General features: G+C 46.7%; 1 pseudogene; it reads left to right on the top strand.

Annotated features, from left to right (window-relative positions):
* Positions 1-802: 802 nt before the first annotated feature.
* On the top strand, positions 803-5,531 carry LOC115332786 (annotated as a pseudogene).
* Positions 5,532-5,868: the final 337 nt, after the last annotated feature.

The raw sequence follows: 5,868 nt of genomic DNA, 5'->3' as shown, positions 1-5,868 counted from the left end.
AAGCCTGTAGGTAGTGATAAATTGCATTCCTGGTTGCAGATTGCCGTAAAGACACATTTTTTTCTACTATTCACTTTGTAGAATCAGTTTGTAGACTTTACGACGGGGACGACGATTCATTCACGGCTCCATCGCCTTAAGCCCGGTTTACCACGCAGTTCATCGCACAACCCCCTTACCACGTATTTCGAGAGGCAATAGTGTTGTTGAAAATCAACGTTGTCTATGCCAAACACGGTGGCGTGGTTTAAGTACCTACGCCAACGGCGGGACAGGCACAGAAACGCCGCCATTTTGGACGCGTTTCCCTCATCTCGCGCCCAACTCGCCCAAACTCGCCTAGGTCGGAGCCGGCAAGCTTTTCCTATCCGCGACGGTTTTTGCCACGTCACAGCGACGTCACAGCACCTCGCCGCGAGTTCCGAATATGCCACTCTCCAACCGCCTCAAACCCTCCGTTCTGACGTCACGATCTAGTGAGTGACGGCGCGTGTCGTCATGCACGGCGCCGACCAATCACGGCCAGCGGCGAGTTCGGCGGAGAACTCGCCTTGATCTCTCCGAGCCGAGCTTAGCCCCCCTGGTAGGGTGTATTAGAAGGGGTGGTGTGAAAAGCGCGCCGCTTTCCCGCTGGACGGCGGGGTCCCCCTGGGCATTGATTCCGCTAGGGGAAAATTTGGCGCTGAAACTAGGGGCGCCGTCAGAGCCGTCGGCTGCGTAGTACGTGCTAGGCTTCCGACGCGTTGTTTACTAATTGTTTTTTTCTTGCGAGAGGATGCCCCCCACCACAAAAAAGAAAACGCAACGATGGTGTTTCGTGCCAGGGTGCGATGGAGGCTACAAAGGGTGTGCAGATAAGGTATCCCTTTTTCGTGCGCCGAGCAATCCTGAGATGTTCGAGAAGTAGGCCCGTGCAATCCCCAGGGCGGACAAGCCACTCGAAGCAAACTCCGCTGTATGCGAAAGGCATTTTGACGAGAGGTGGGTGTATCTTATTTCTTCCCGAGTTGATGGTCAGAGATGCTGGGGAGGTAGACCGTGATTAAAGGGCGGAGTGGTGCAGTAGGTAGCATAGCCGACGCGATTTTGACCGTAATTGGAGCTCTCCAAGTAGTGGTGTTTATGATGCCGCTTGCACTGAGACGGTAATTTGAGCCGGTTTGCCAGAAATCGCGCTGGTTGAAAGAAAGAACTTCGAAAACTCATGAGTGGGAGTGGTGCTTTCATTCCTACAGCTTCAGCTGAGACGTTTCTAGCAAGGCAGCCTCGATTTTTAGCTCGAACACGATGTCAGGTATTTCGTGAGCTGTACTCTGTACTGTGCTGTAAGTTACACGTGCGGTTGTTTTAGCTACCTTTGTAGGTCGGTTTCAACTTCATGGAGCTTAGGAAAAATTTACTCACTTTTGATTTTATTTTTCTGCATATTAAGAGGCGTTCCGAATATCGGCATAAGGATGCACACCAAATAATTTTTGAAGCTTTTTACTCGCTTTCGGCCCATGTCGCTTATGCCCAGAAAAAAATAATAAGACAATGATATTACTTACGAAGTTGTGGCATGCTGCTTTCGAATGATCTTGCGTGCATTGTAGTTTCCTTTCTATCACAGAGCTCAGCCGTGAATGTTTTGCGGCACTTTTGAAATTGTTCGATAACTAAAAGTGTGACTTTTTTCAGAAACGGTCAAGAGGTATTGATACCACGTGACATCTCTACCCTGACGGAAGATGTATTTCCGACTGTTTTCCCTAACCTTCCGAAGTACGTCAACAAGACTCTCCCGAAAGCAAGAAAAAGGCGAATCACTACATAACTCCACGCTATGCCAGCAAAGGCAAACTGCAGTTCACAAAATGAAGTCTCCCCTAGCGGATCTGGAGAACTGGCTGGGACTCAAGAACACCATCATGAAGAACTCGACGGCTCTGAAGTACCAGCTAAGACCCATCAATGTCCTCACCGTGAAACACTTGCAGTGCCTGCAAGGGGAGATTTTGCTCATCGTTTGCGCTGCCCATCTCATCACTGGCACAAGCAGACACTTGAAAGTGGCAGCGTGGTGTCGTACCAAACTACTGTGTTTGACAAAACGAAAACACCATCTATCGAGTTAAGCAAGATTGTTGTCTTTGAGCACGAATCAACAAGACCGTCTGTGAGGTGCAGCATTTTCTCCTCTGGGCTGCTTCACAAGGTAAAGAATGTTGAATCGGAAGCTCAGGCAGCACTTAACTACACAGAAGACACTTCGCTTTGCGTTGGCATTGGGGGGAACCACCGAGTTCCAGCTATTGGACCAGAAGTCCAAGGGCATCGCATCACGACAGCAGTTGCTCTCGAAACACTGTTACGGATCAGCACCCACAGATATGCCATCTTAGTTTGTGAATGCACAAACCATAAATTTGTTACTCGTTTTTACTTGGAGCAGAATACATCTATATACTACATACCTGTACTGTTATGTTCTATATCTCCTCCAGGCACAGGTGGATCAAGTTGTTTGTCGTGCAAATACAGCAGTAACCTTCTAATGACCCGCTTGTGGCGTATGAAAAAGCAGCCCGCACATCCAGTCAGCGTTTCGAAACAAAGACTCAGACAGGCTGTGTGAAGGCTGAGACGGAGGACCAAGAAGGTTTTTTCGTTACTTGACCGTCTCAAACTACTCCAGGAAAAGAATGTTTCCATCAATGAAGGGGCTCTTGAAGCACAGGTTAGATTGGGAAAAGTTTATCGCATGCTTTCGTTACAATTTCCACAAAAATGATTGGTTTTGTGTATAAAGGTTGTCAGCCTAAATTGAATAGCAGTTGTGGATCTCTTTGTTTTTTGTTTTTTTTTGTTTTTTTTTTATACCAAAAAGCTTCCACAGAAAGAGCAGTTCGTAGTGCGGGCCTGCTTTGAAGCATCGCAGCGCAGATCCCTGCGTGGGTACCGCTACAGCAAACAGCGGCTCTTGGAATGCATCATCCTACGAGTGAAAAGTGCCCGTCTCTACGAGCATTCAAGGCGTTATAAGATCCTGGTGCTCCCAAGCCGTGTCTGCCTCTTCAAGTACTTTAAGGTTTGTGTACGGGAATTATTTACATCAGGCGAAAGTTCTTATCCAATATTACTTATTCACAGAAATTCAAGGCATCGTATGGCTTCAGTCAGCAGCTGTGGAATTCAGTCAAGATCAAGCTACAAGGAATGGATGACATGAAGCGACATGGAGGCCTTGTCATAGATGAAATTAAACTTTCGTCACACCTGGATATGACTGCCTCTACACGTATTGAAGGCTTTGTCGACCTCGGACAGCTTTCTCAGGAAGTAGACAAGCATATTAGGGCGGACCATGGTCTTGTGGTGATGTTTCAACCATATATTGGCGAATGGACGCAAATAATTGGTGAGTTCATGCTAGTAGCATTAGCATTTTCACTAAATGCAATTTTTTTCGAGTTTGACAGCTTAGGTGCATATATTTTTCTTGCTTTGTAGGTGTCTTTGCTTCTGCCAGCAATGTTAAGTCAAAGCTTCTGACAAAGATTGTGGTTGAGGCAACTCTGCTTTGTGAACAAGTTGGACTGTATGTGGACTACATCTTCTCAGATGGAGCACCCTGGAACCGTGCCATGTGGCACGACCTTGGCGTTCATGGGCCATCCAAGTCCGCGGAATGCAACGTTCTTCACGCATATGTCGAGCAAAGATTTTGTACTTTATGTCTGACTTTCCCCACCTCGTGAAGTGTGTCCGTAACTTAATGATGAAGCACGGGTTCAACACGCATAAAGGACGGGTATGTAACGCATGCAACTGTTTTCTTTTAATATTTGCTGCTGCTCTTAATTGTGTCTCAAGATGTGATTTGATGTAATGGCAATTGTCTTGATTCTTGCACTATTCTTGGCTTTGCAGGCTCACTGGGAACACGTGTCATCGACATGGAAGTGTGACAACAACAGTGTCACCTTCAAAGTGGCTCACAAATCGACTCGGGCTCACATCTTTCCTGACGGCTTTCAGAAGATGAGAGTAGACTTGACTTTTCAGGTTTTTAGTCCGCTTGTTGTGCGTGTCATGTCCTTCTATGAAGAGAAGATAGAAGCCCAATACCCTAACCTTAGGCCGACCAAGGTTTTTAGCACTCTGATGGCCGACCTCATTGAGGTCATGACATCAAGGTTCTCAGCTCAAGCACTCAGGTGTGGTTGTCTTGAACTTAGATTTTTATCTTGTGCGTATGAAAATAAATGTAACTCTCCCCCGTGCCTCCAGACTAGCTGGCAGCGAAAAGGCGCTGATGCTGAACAAGAGTGCTGCAGTTTCTTGACGCATGGGAAGTGCACGCCAGAAGACTGGGTTTTCTCAGCACGAGCACGGCAGGTCTCCGCGTGAGCCTCCACGTTACGAAAGACCTCCTTATGTAATTACAAAGCTATGTCATATATTAACTCACTCTTGATGTAGTCCTTGTTTTGAGAATTGCTTTTGTTCCATAGCCCTCCTTAGCGGAATTGTAATGCTCCTCCAAGTTTCTTATTGGTACATTTTGTGGCATTATGTGCATGCTGCACCTGTGAAAAGTGGGAAGAATGCAGGATTGATCAGTAGCCGATACTTGTAAAATGTCTGACATGTCCGTTGTTGCATGAATGAAATGATACAATATTTCCAGGTACCTGACCGAAAAAGTTGGGTTTTCCTTTCTGATGACCTGCCACCTGAGCCAAGACTGCCTGGAGAGGTGCTTTGGCATCGTAAGGCAATTGTGTGGAGCAAATGATCACCCGACGCCTGCCCAGTTTATTGTGATTATGAGGTACAGAACCATTTATTTTAAATTTTATCTGTATGTAATCTGTTAGAAAGAACAAAGCATTGATGTTTCTGTCCAATTTTTGTGTACACTGCAGGTGTCTGGCGTTCTACGGCTTGGCCAGGAGTCCTGTGGGAGGGATATTGCACCCGACATGCTCGAGTCCTTGCTTTCCATGGAGGAGGCTCTACAGAATGACGACGAAGAAGCTTGCCACTTGGAGGAGCTATCAGCCTCGGCCGAAGTCGTCGTTGACCATTTAGCATACGTCACACAACACAGCGATGCTCGCCTTGTGTACTATGTCGCAGGATATGTAGCAAGAAAACGAATTTCGCCAAGCTCCTGCGAGCCATGCAAGTCGCTATGTCTCGTGAGTAAGGAGGACGTGCCCTCCAACCTGCCAGCAGAAACCTGCATAGAGTGGGATCTTGGGGGACTCCTGTACCCGTCCGAACCCATGTACAGACTCATTCAGACACTGGAAGACAAGCTGACAAGTGCATTCAGCAAAGTGAAGCTCCATGCAAAAGTGGGTAAAGAGATTGTACATGGCATCGGGCGGGTTCCGAGCATAGGCTGCAGCGAGCATTCGGTCGATTTGACACAGACAATTGTCAAGTTTTATGCAATGACGAGAGTGCATTTTTTCCTGAAAGGAAAGAACCAAACTGAGAATGAAAAGAAATGCAAGAGGAAAAAGCCAAGTGTCCTCTAGGGTAGTCGCTTGCACTGTAGCTCTGTGAAAGAACACACCCTGGGCGTGTTTTGTGAATAAATGTTGTCGGTTTTGGAATTTTGATGAAGCTTTTTTTCTTGCACTAGAGACAGTCGCACTATCATGATAACATTATTACTATTATAACAGTGCACTATTCTCTGTGCATTTTCCTTCTATAAACGGAGCTTGCGGTCCCCAAACTGGTTTAGGCAAGTGCCACTATTGGAACTATAGAGCTCAAACTAAACCTCTAATGTGGAGTTGTCTTGGATTCTACAGCCTCTATTATTCGTTTCTCACGGGCACTTGACCTCAACTGGACTGGGAAGTCAAA

This window comes from Ixodes scapularis, unplaced genomic scaffold (genome assembly GCF_016920785.2).
Source record: "Ixodes scapularis isolate PalLabHiFi unplaced genomic scaffold, ASM1692078v2 PGA_scaffold3__209_contigs__length_174095766, whole genome shotgun sequence".
NCBI classification, from domain to species: Eukaryota; Metazoa; Arthropoda; class Arachnida; order Ixodida; family Ixodidae; genus Ixodes; species Ixodes scapularis.
Note: the sequence above shows the minus strand (reverse complement) of the source record. Positions and strands in the feature narration are given on the sequence as shown.